General features: G+C 33.7%; 1 pseudogene; it reads right to left on the minus strand.

Annotated features, from left to right (window-relative positions):
- Nucleotides 1–8,215: 8,215 nt before the first annotated feature.
- Nucleotides 8,216–8,326, minus strand: LOC134368886 (U2 spliceosomal RNA; annotated as a pseudogene).
- Nucleotides 8,327–12,612: the final 4,286 nt, after the last annotated feature.

Consider the following 12,612-nt stretch of genomic DNA (forward strand, 5'->3'; position numbering starts at 1 on the left):
GACATTTAAGTTGCTTGCACATCTTAGCTATTGTGAACAATGCTTCAAAGGACATAAGAATGCAGATATCTCTTCAACATACTGATTTTAATTCCTTTGGACATATTCCCAGAACTGGGATTGCTAGATACTATGGTAGTTTTATTTTTACTATTTTGAGGAACCTCCATACTGTTTTCCAAAGTGAATGTATTAATTTACATTCCCACCAACAGTGCACAAGTGCTTTCTTTTTTCCAAATTCTCCCCAACACTTATCTTTCATCACCTTTATAACAGGCATTTTAAAAAGTGTGAGGTGATGTCTTATTGTCATTTAAATTAGCATTTCCCTGAGAATTAGTGATGCTGAGCATTTCGTCATATGCCTAATGGCCATTCATATGTCTTCTTTTGAGAAATATCTACTTGGGTTCTTTGCCAATTATTTTTAAAATTAAGTGTTATTGTACATCTTTGCCCATTTCTAAATGGGTTATTGGTTTTTTTGCTAGTGAGTTGTTTGAGTTTCTAATATCTTTCGGATATTAATCCTTTATTAGATGTAGGATTTGCAAATATTTTCTTCTAATCTGTGGAATGTCTCTTTACTGTATTGATTGTTTCATTTGCTCTGTACAAACTTTTTAGTTTGATGCAATTCCAATTATATTTGCTTTTGTTGCCTATGTTTGTAGGATCATATTTGAGAAGTCTTTGCCCAGACCAATGTCATTGAGATTTTCACCTATGTTTCCTTCTAGTGATTTTATAGCTGTAGGTTTGACATTTAATCTTTAATCTGTTTCAGTTGAATTTTGTTTATGGTGTGAGATGAACATCTATTTTCACTCCTTTGCATATGAATATCCAGTTTTCCAAGCACCATATATTGAAAGACTGTTCTTTTCCTTGTTCTTGGCACCTTTGTCAAAAATCAATTGAGTGAAAATGAGTAGGTTTATTACCTTGATCTCTATCTTGTTTCATTGGTCAATATATCTGTGTTTAGGTCACTACCATGCTATTTTGATTATAATTGCTTTATATAATATTTAGAAATCACAGATGAATCCCACTTGATCATGGTATATAATTTTTTTTGTTGTGTACCTGTATTCTGATTGCTAATATTTTTTTGAGGATTTTTGCATGTATGTTGATCAAAGATATTAGCCTGTAGTTTTCAATTTTTGTTGTATCTTTCTCTGGTATTGGTATCAGAGTGATGTTGGCCTCATAGACTGAGTTTGGGAGAATGGCTTTTGTTTCAAGTTTTTGGAATAGTTTGCAGAGAATTTGTATTAACTCCTCTTTAAAGGTTTAGTAGAACTCAGCAGTAAAGCCATCTGACCCTGGGCTTTTCTTCGTTGGGAGACTGCTGATTACTGCTTCAATCTCATTGCTTGCAATTGGTCTGTTCAGGTTTTCTGTGTCTTCTTGGACCCATCTTGGTAATTTGTATGTGTCAACAAATTTATCCATTTCCTCCAGGTTTTCAAATTTGTTGTTATATAGTTGTTTATAATCGTCTCTAATGATTCTTTGTATTTTTGTGGTATCAGTTGTAATGTGTCCTCTTTCATTTCTGATTTTTGCTATTTGGGTCTTATCTCTTATTTTATATAACCCTTGCGAATAGTTTGTTTATTTTGTTTATCTTCTCAAAAAACCAACTTTTTGATCCATTAATGTGATACACCACATCAACAAAATCAAGGACAAAAACCATATGATTATCTCAATAGACACAGAAAAATGACTTGACAAAATTCAACATCCCTTCATGACAAAGACTCTTTGCAAATTAGGTATAGGAGAAAAGTATCTCAACACAATAAAAGGCATATGACAAACCCACTACCAATATCATTCTGAATGGGGAAAAATTGAAAGCTGTTCCCTTAAGGATAGGAAAAAGTCAAGGACGCCCACTATCACCACTCCTATTTAACATAGCATTGGAAATACTAGCCAGAGCAGTCAGGAAAGAGAAAGAAATAAAGGGCATTCAGATTGGAAAAGACAAAGTCAAACTGTCCCTGTGGCAGATGACATGATCCTATATACAGAAAAACCTAAAGATGCCATGAGAAAACTCTTAGAGCTGATAAATGATTTCAGTAAAGTTTCAGGATATAAAATCAACATGCAAAAATCAGTAGCTTTTTTATACTTCAATAACAAACTACCAGAAAAAGAAATCAAGAAAGCAAGCCCATTTTAAAAAGTCACCAAAAAAAGAAATACCTAGGAATCAATTTAACCAAGGAGATGAAAGATCTGTACAATAAGAACTACCAATCACTGCTGAAAGAAATTAAAGAGGACAGAAAAAGGTGGAAATATATTCCATACTTTTGGATTAGAATAATTAACATTGTGAAAGTATCCATAGTACCCAAAGTGATCTACAGGTTCACTGCAATCACTGTCAAAATACCAATGACATTCTTCACAGAAATAGAAAAAAAAAAAAAACAACCCTAACATTGATATTGAACAATGAAAGACCCCAAATAGCCCAAGCAATCCTGAGCAAAAAAAGAAAGAAAGGAAAAGCTGGAGGCACAATCCTCCCTGACTTCAAATTATATTACAAAGTTATAGTAACCAAACCACCATGGTGATGGCATAAAAACACACACTCAGGCAAATGGAATAAAGCAGAGAACCCAGAAACCAACCCACATACTTACAGCTGACTGATCTTTGACAAAGACAATAAGAACATGCATTGGGGAAAAGATGGCCTCTTCAATAAATGATTCTGGGAAAACTGGAAATCCTTCTGTAAAAAAAATGAAACTAGACCTGTACCTCTTGCCATATACCCAAACCAACTCAAAGTGGATTAATGACTAAAATACAAGACCTGAACTATAAAACTCTTACAAGAAAACACAGACATAGGGGAAACACTTCAGGAAGTAGGATTGGGCAAAGACTTTATGAATATGACCCCCAAAGCACAGGCAACTACAGAAAAAATAAATGGGATTATATCAAACTGAAGAGCTTCTGCAAAACAAAAGAAACAATTAACAGTGTGAAAAGAAAATTTACAAAATCGGACAAAATATTTGCAAACTATGCATCCAACAAGGGATTAATATCCAGAATATACAAATAACTCAAACAGCTCAACAGTAAAGAAACAAGTAACCCAATTTTAAAAATGGGCATAGGAGCTAAATAGACATTTATCATATGAAGACATACAAATGGCCAACAGACACATGAAAAAATCTTCAACATCACTCCTCATCACAGAAATGCAAATCAGAATCACACTGAGATATCATCTCACCCCAGTTAGACTGGCTACTATAAAATAGACAGAGAATAACAAAGGCTGGTAAGGATGGGGTGAATAAGAATATGTAAACATTTCACACAAAAGACCAAGAATAACAAATGCTGGTAGGGATGTGGGGAAAGGGGAACCCTCCTACACTGTTGGCAGGACTGTAAATTGGTATAGCCATTATGGTACACAGTATAGAGGTTCCTCAAACAACTACAGACAGAACTTCCATATGACCCAGTAATCCCATTGCTGGGTATGTACCTAAAAGGAATAGAAATCATCAAGTTGAAGGAATACCTGCACTTCCATGTTTATTGCAGCACTATTTACAATAACCAAGAGTTGGAATCTACCTAAATGTCCATTGACAGATGACCGGACAAGGAAAATGTGGTATATATACTCAATGGAATATTACTCTGCCATAAAAAAGAATGAAATTCTGCCATTCACAGCAACATGGATGAACTTAAAGAAAATTATGTTAAGTGAAATAAGCCAGGTATTGAAAGAGAATTACCGCATGTCCTCACTCATAAGTTGGAGCTAAAATAAGAAAGAAAGGAAGAAAGGAAGAAGGAAAGAAAGATAGAAAGAGAAAGGAAGGAAGGAAGAAGGAAAGAAAGAAAGAATCACAATAATACATTAAATTTTTTAAAAAGATAACAGAACTGTGGTTATTAGAGATGAGTGAGGGGGAGATGGAGGGGAGTTGGCAAGACACTAATTAAGAATTACAAAAATTGATTATGTTTTGTGAACATGAGTATACCAATTATCCTGATTTGATAACCATATATTGCACACATGTATTGATATACGATTCTGTACCCTACAAATATATATGATCAATTAACCAAAAAAAAGAAAAGAAAAAAAAGATGGCAAAAAAAATCTGGATGTGTACCTCCAGTTTTCTTTTGCAAAAGATTACTTCTTTTTTATTATTATTTTAATTATCAATATACAATATACTTGATTTTCATGTTCCTTTACCAATTCCTCTGTTTCCTCCCTCCCTCTCTCCCCTCCCCTCTTCAACATCATATCTGTTCACTAGTCTTAACAAGTCCAAGGAATTGTGATTGTTGTGTCTTCTTACCCCCACCATTCATTTGTATATTTACTTATTTATTTTTATCAGCTCCCACAAATAAGTGAGAACATGCAGTATTTCTTTTTCTGTGCCTGGCTTATTTCACTTACTATAATTTTCTCTAAGTCCATCCATGTTGAAGCAAATGGTAGTATTTCATTCTTTTTTATAACAGAGTAGTATTCCAATCAATAAGCATGAGGTATCTTTCCATTTTTTGGTGTCCTCTTTAATTTCTTTCATCAGTGTTTTGTAGTTTTCATTGTTGAGATTTTTCATCTCCTTAATTAAATTAAAATTTATTTCTAGGTCTTTTACTTTGTTGGTACCTATTGTAAATGGAATTGCTTTCTTAATTTCTATAGCCATTAGTTCACTAGCCCATGACTCTAGTGACTCAGCCTTTCTTGCTTACTCCAGGAAGAAGCTTTTAAGTGACCCAATGCCTAGGCAAGAGAGGCACTCACTGACTACTCTGACATTGAATACAGTCAAAGAAACCACGCAAAGTCTACACTACTGTGCTCACCGGGATCCAAATGTAAAATATTCTACTGAACTGGCACAGTAGAACACATCTATAGGAAAGAGTCTCTCCATTTAAAAGCTACTCCAGAGAATTAGAAGATGTGACTACTGTACCAAATGCTCAGATATCAATGTAGGGATGCAAGAAACATGAAAAAACAAGGAAACCTGACACAACCAAAAGAATTTGATACTTCTCAAATATCAGAACCTAAATGAATGGAAATATATGAGATGCCTGAAAAAGAATTCCAAGTAATAATCTTTCTTTTTTTGTATTACATTTTGCAATATTTACTAATTATTATTTATTATGAGCATATAATTATTAAAAACCATTTTTTCTTTATGCATTTTACCCAACCTATCCCTCTCCAAACACGCCCCTTCGCTGCCCTCCATCTCTACTATCCTTAGATTTGTTTTCCCCTTTTAAAACTTCAGCAGATTGTTTTAGTCATTTACTTTCTTTCTTTCTTTCCTTCCTTCCTTCTTTCTTTCCTTCTTAGCACCCAGTAATAAGTGAGAATATGCAGTGTTTCTCTTTCCTTCTCCGTCTTATTTCACTTAACATAATTTCTTCAGACTCATTCACATTGCTGCAAATGGCAGGATTTCATTGTTTTTTAGGGCTGAGTAGTATTCCATTGTGCATATATACCACATTTTCTTTATCCAGCCATCCACTGATGGACACTTAGGTCAGTTTCATATTTTGTCTACTGTATATAGAGCTGCAATGAACATGGGAGTGCAGGTATTCCTTTGATATGATTTCCATTTTTTGGATATATGCCCAGTAGTGGGATTTCTGGATCATATGGTAGTTCTATGTGTAGTTCTTTGAGAAATTTCTAAACTGTTTTCTATAATGGCTGTCCTAATGTACAGTCCCACCAACAGCATAGCAGAGTTCACCCTTCCCCAAATACTCACCACCATTTGTTATTCATGGTCTTTTTAATAATAGCCAGTTTAACATGGGTGAGATGATATCTTAATGTGGTTTTGATTTGCATTTCTCTGATGACTAGTGATGTTGAGCATTTTTGCATATAACAGTGGTCATTTCTATGTCTTCCCTTGAAATATGTCTATTCAACTCCCTTGCCAATTTTTTAATTGGATTATTTGTTTTTTTTGTTTTTGTTTTTTTTTGTTTTTACTGTATAGTTGTTTGAGTTCCTTATATATTCTGGATATTAATACCGTCAGATGTGTAGTTTGCAAATATTTCGTCCAATTCAGTCAGTTGTCTTTCCACTGCGTTGATTGTTTCCTTTGCTGCAGAAAATTTTCAGTCTGATATAGTCTCATTTGTTTATTTTTTCTTTTATTGCTTGTGCTTTGGGTGTCTTATTTACAAAGTCTTTGCCCAGTCTGACTTCCTGGATTGTTTCCCATATGTTTTCTTTGAGTCATTTTATGGTTTGGGGTCTTATATGTAAGTCTTTAATGCATTTTGTGCTGATTTTGGTATACGGTGAGAGGTGCAGGTCCAGTATCATTCTTCTGCATAGAGAAGTCCAATTTTCCCAGCATCATTTATTGAAGAGGGAGTCTTTTCCCCAATGTATGTTCTTGTAGCCTTTGTCAAAGATCAGTTGGCTATATGTATGTGGTTTCATTCCTGGGTTTTCTATTCTGTTGCATTGATCTGAGTGTCTGTTTTTATTCCAGTACCATGCTGTTTTGGTCACAATAGTTTTGTAATATAATTTGAAGTCAGGCAGTGTTATGCCTCAAACTTTATTATTATTTTTTGCTCAGGATTGCTTTGGCTATTTGGTATCTTTTGTAGTTCCATATAAATTTTAGGATTGATTTTTCTCTATCTTTAAAGAATGGCATTGGTATTTTGATGGGGATTGAATTGAATCTGTAGATTGCTTTGGGTAGAATAGACATTTTCACAATGTTAATTTTTCCCCTCCAAGAGCATGGTATGTCTTTCCAGCTTTTTGTGTCCCCTTTAATTTCTTTCAGTAGTGATTTCTAGATCTCATCGTAGAGATTTTTCCCTCCTTTTTAAACTGATTTTTAGGTATTTTATTTTTTTGCACAATTGTTGTAAATGGGCTCACTTTCTTGATTTCTTTTTCTGCTACTTCATCACTGGAGCATAAGAATGCTAGAGATTTGAGGGTGTTAATTTTGTATTCTGCAACACTACTGAAACGCTTGATCAGCTCTAAGAGTTTTTTAGGAGAGTCTATGGGTTTTTCTATATATCAGACCATGTCATCTGAAAACAGGAATAGTTTGACTTTGTCCTTTCCAATCTGGATGTCTATTATTTCTTTCTCTTGCCTGATTGCTCTGGTTAAAACTTCCAATACTGTGTTAAATAAGAGTGGTGAGGTTGGGCATCTTTGTCTTGTTCTTGTACTTAAGGGAAAATGTTACAGCCTTTCCCCATTTAGAATGATATTGGCAATTTGTTTGTGATAAAGGGCTTTTATTGTGTTGAGATAGTTTCCTTCTATACCTAATTGGTTGAGAGTCTTTATCATGAAGTGATGTTGTATTTTGTCAAATGCTTTTTCTGCATCTATTGAGATAATCATATGGTTTTTGTCCTTGAATTTGTTGATGTGGTTTATCACATTTATTGACTTGCATATGTTGAATCATCCATACATAACTGGGATGAATCCCACTTGATCACAGTGTATAATTTTTTGATATGTTGCTGTCCTCTGATTGTTAATGTTTGCTGAGGATTTTTGCATCTACATTAGCCAAGGATATTGGCCTGCAATTTTCCTTTTTTGTTGTATCTTTGTCTGATCTGGGTAGCAGGATGATGCTGGTCTCATAGACTGAGTTTGGGAGAATGGCTTCTGTTTCAGTTTTTTGGAAAAGTTTGAAAAGAAGTAGTATTAATTCTTCTTTAAAAGTTTGGTAAAATTCAGCTGTAAAGCCATCTGGTCATGGGCTATTCTTTGCTGGAAGATTGCTGATGACTCCTTCAATCTCTTTGCTTGTTATTCATCTGTTCAGGTTCTCTATTTATTTTTGGTTCAGTCTTGGTAGTTTGTATGTGTCCAGAAATTTATCCATTTTCTCCAGGTTTTCATATTTGTTAGTGTACAGATGTTTATAATAATCTCTAATGATTCTTTGTATTTTGTGGTATTGGTTGTAATGTCTCCCTTTTCATTCCTGATTTTTGTTATTTGGGTCTTCTCTCTTCCTTTCTTTGTTAACCTAGCTAATGGTTTGTCTATTTTATTTATCTTCTCAGAAAACCAACTTTTTGTTTCATTGATCTTTTGCATTGTTTTTTGGTCTCTATTTCTTTTAGTTCTGCTATGATCTTGATTACAGCTGAATTCTATCAATTCAGCTTTCAGTTTTTCCCTTATGAACAGATACTACACTTGATCTTAGCCAAAAGGCCGAGAAGCGATCCCCTTATGAACAGGAACAAGGCAAGGATGCCCACTCTCACCACTCCTATTTAACATAGTATTGGAAGTACTAATCAGAGCAGTCAGGCAAGAGAAGGAAATAAAGGGCATCAAGATTGGAAAGAACAAGGTCAAACTGTCCTTGTTTACAGATGACATGATCTTATATATAGAAAAACCTACAGACTCTACAAAAAAACTCCTATAGCTGATTAACTTCAGTAATATTGCAGGATGCAAAGTTAACAGCCAAAAATCTTTAGTGTTTTGTACTCCAACCATGAACTAGCAGAAAATGATATCAAGAAAAGAAGTCCATTTACAATAGTTGCCCACCAAATAAAAATGTCCATTGATGGACAACTGGATAAAAAAATGTGGTACATATACACAATGGAATACTACTTAGCCATAAAAAAGAATGAAATTCTGTCATTTGCAACAACATGGATGAGTCTGAAGAAAATTACATTAAGTGAAATAAGCCAAAGAAACAGAAACACCACATGTTGTCACTCATAACTGGCTGCTAGGAAGGAAGGAGGAAAGGGAGGGAGAGAAAGAGGGAAGGAGGAAGAAATGAAGGAAAGAAAGAATAGACCACAACAATACATTGAACTTTCAGAAGTAGAGAACAAACCGAAGGACACTAGAGATGGGGGTGAGGGTGAGAGGGAGTTTGGAAAGTGATAGGTCAGGCAAAGGGCATAAAGAAATATCATGATTTTTAAGAATGAACATGCTAATAATAAATTTAAAAATTAATAAAAAATCAACCCAAAGTGGATTCAAGATTTGAATTTAAGACCCAAAACCATAAAATGACTAAAAGAAAACTAGGTGTAACACTCTAGGAAGTAGGACTGGGCAAAGACTTTATAAATAATACCCCCAAAGCATAAGCAACAAATGAAAAAAATAAACAAATGGGATTATATCAAACCAAAAACTTCTGCACAGTGAAAGAAACAATCAACAGATCAGAAAGACAACCTATGGAATGGGAGAAAATATTTGCAAACTATGTATCTGACAAGGGATTAATAACCAGAATATATAAGGAACTCAAAAAACTATACAGTAAAAAGTCAAATAAATCCAACTAAAATATTGGCAAAGGAGATGAATAGACAATTTTCAAAGGAAGATATACAAATGACCAAATCAAAACCACATTGAGGTATCATCTCACCCCTGTTAGATTGGCCATTATTAAAAGGACTGAGAATAACAAATGCTGAGAAGGATGTCGGAAAAGGGGAACTCTTCTACATGGTCAGTGAGACTGTAAATTAGTACAGCCATTTTGGAAAACAGTATGGAGGTTTCTCAAACAACTACAGATAAAACTCCCATATGATCCAGCAATCCCACTATTGTGTATATATCCAAAGGAATGGAAATCATCATGTTGAAGGGATATCTGCACTCCCTTGTTCACCACAGCTGTATTTACAATAGCCAAGATATAAAACCAACCTAAATATCCGTCGACGGATGACTGGATTAGGAAAATGTGGTATATATACACAATGGAATACTAATCAGCCATAATAAAGAATGAAATTCTGTCCTTTGCGGCAACATGAATGAGCCCAGAGAAAATTATGTTAAGTGAAATAAGCCAGATATGGAAAGAGAAATATTGCATGTCTTCGCTCATAAGTGGGTGGTAAGAAAGAAGGGATGAAAGAGGAAAGAAGGAAGGAAGAAACGAACAAAGGAAGGAAGAAAGGAAGGAAGGAAGAAGTCAAAAGAAAGGAGGAAGAAAGAAAAAAAGAAAGAAAAGAAAGAAAGAAAGAAAGAAAGACAGAAAGAAAAGAAAGAAAGAAAAAGAAAGACAAGACCACAACAATATGTTGAACTTTAAGAAGGAGAAAACTAATCTAACAACAGATAAGGTGGGGAGGGAGCGAAGGGCATTGTAGTGATTGTTCAAGTAAAGGGCATAAAGAAAAATTATGATTTGTAATAATTAACATGCTAATAAAAATAAACTACCAATGTATTGAAACAAAAAAGAAAAAAACCCACAAAATCTTGTGTGCTGTTCTGAACAAGTGTATTTGATAGAAGATTCATGAGAAAACAAACAATTGGAGAATAGTAATGTCTTTAATTTTATAAAAGATTTTTAGAAACAAAAGGTTGTCTAAATACACTAGACTACAGTCAACATGATTCTGATTTTCAAGACATGCTAAATGTCTTGAATTAAATTTACTTTCTTTATTGACATATTTTTTTAATCAGGACTTTTTCTATGGGACTTTCCTATAAGAACAGGAATAGAACCAGCAAAACAAACTGGTTTTATAACATTTGTTGTTATTTAAACTAATTCTAAAATAAGTATTAAAATATGTTAAATAATTTAAATCCTTATATTATTGATTAGCATAGAGTTAGTGAACAAAATTTGCATTCGGTATATTTGGTAATTATATGATGGTTTTTCCATACGAAAAGATTATTAGGCTGTATGATCAAAAATTATGCCACAGCTAGTAAGTGTCTTTTCTATTAACAGGGCTGAGAGAGTTACTATTCTCAAATACTATACCTGTTTGTCCTAAAAAGAGTGGAGGGAGTCAAATATAATGGTAATAAAAATTATTGCTAACAGTTTTTATATAGTTTTATAGAGGTATAATTTAAATACCATAAAATTTGCCGAATTTTTATTTTATTTTTGACAGCTTTATTTAGATATATTTCACATACATACACTTAAACTCCCAACAGCAATATATGATTGTTTCTGTTCCTCACATCCTTGTCAGCACTTGTTATTTTTGGATTTCTTGATTATAGCCATTCTAGTGTTGTGAGCAGTATTTTTCTATATTTTAATTGGCACATACTTAGTGATCAGTGATGTTGAGCATTTTTTCATGTGCATACTGTTTATTTGCAAATCTTTTATGGAGAAATGTCTATTCAGATCATTGGCTAATTTTTATCAGTTTTTAAATTTTATTTATAATTGACACAATAATTGTAGAGATTTATAGGGTAAATAGTGATATTTTGATACATGTATACAACGTGTAATGATCAATACAAGGCAATTAGCATATTCATCATCTCAAACATTTACAATTTCTTTGTGCTGGGAACATTCAAAATCCTCTCTTCTAGCTATTTGAAAATATACAATAAATTTTTCATAATTATAGGCACCCTACAATGTTACAGAACAGTAGAACTTATCCAATCTACCTAGCTATAATTTTGTATCCATTAACCAATCTCTCCCTATTTTTCCTTTCACCCTACTCTTTCCAGTACCTAATAACCAAAATTCTGCTACTTCTATGAGCTTAAATATTTTAGATCCCACATGTGATTGAGAACATGGGGTATTTATCTTTCTGCGCCTGACTTATTTCACTTGACATAATGTACACCATGTTTATTCATGTTGCTGCAAATGACAGGATTTCATTTTTTATGGCTGAGTAGTATTCCATTGTGTATATATACCACATTTTCTTCATCCATTCATGTGTTGATGGACACTTAGGTCGATTCCATATCTTGGCTATTGTGAATAGTACTTCAGTAAACATGGGGGTGTAGATATCTCTTCAATACACTGATTTTCTTTTCATTGGATAAATACTATGTAGCAGAATTGTGGGATCATATGATAGTTCTATTTTCAGTTTTTTGATGCACCTCCATACTGTTTTCCATAATGGCTAAACTAATTTACAATCCGAGCAACAGCATATAAGAGTTCCCTTTTCTCTGTATCCTCGCCAGAATTTCCTGGGTTTTGTCTTATTGGTAATAGCCATTCTAACTGGAGATATTGTGGTTTTGGTTTGAATTCTCTGATGATTAGTAATGTTCAGCATTTTTTCTTATAATTGTTGGCCATTTGTATGTGTTCTTCTATTATTTTATTTTATCATTATACAATGTAAAAATTTTTTGTGGCCCTTTACCAATTTTTCCCAAGCACCCCCCATCCCCTTTCATGACTGAGTTTCATTCCCTCCTTTTGAGAGTTCAAGGAATTATTGTAATTGTTCTTTCCTTCTTTATTTCCTTCCTTCCTTCCTTCCTTCCTTCTTTCCTTTTTCTTTCTTTCTTTCAGCTCCCACTATGAGTGAGGACATGTGATATTTCTCTTGCTGTGTCTGGCTTATTTCAGTTAACCCAATTTTATCTAAGTTCATCCATGTTGCTGTGAATGGCAGAATCACATTCCTTTTGATGGTGGAGTAGTATTCCATTGTGTATATATACCATATTTTCCTTATCCAGTGGTCTGTCCT

The sequence above is a fragment of the Cynocephalus volans genome, chromosome X, assembly GCF_027409185.1.
Source record: "Cynocephalus volans isolate mCynVol1 chromosome X, mCynVol1.pri, whole genome shotgun sequence".
NCBI classification, from domain to species: domain Eukaryota; kingdom Metazoa; phylum Chordata; class Mammalia; order Dermoptera; family Cynocephalidae; genus Cynocephalus; species Cynocephalus volans.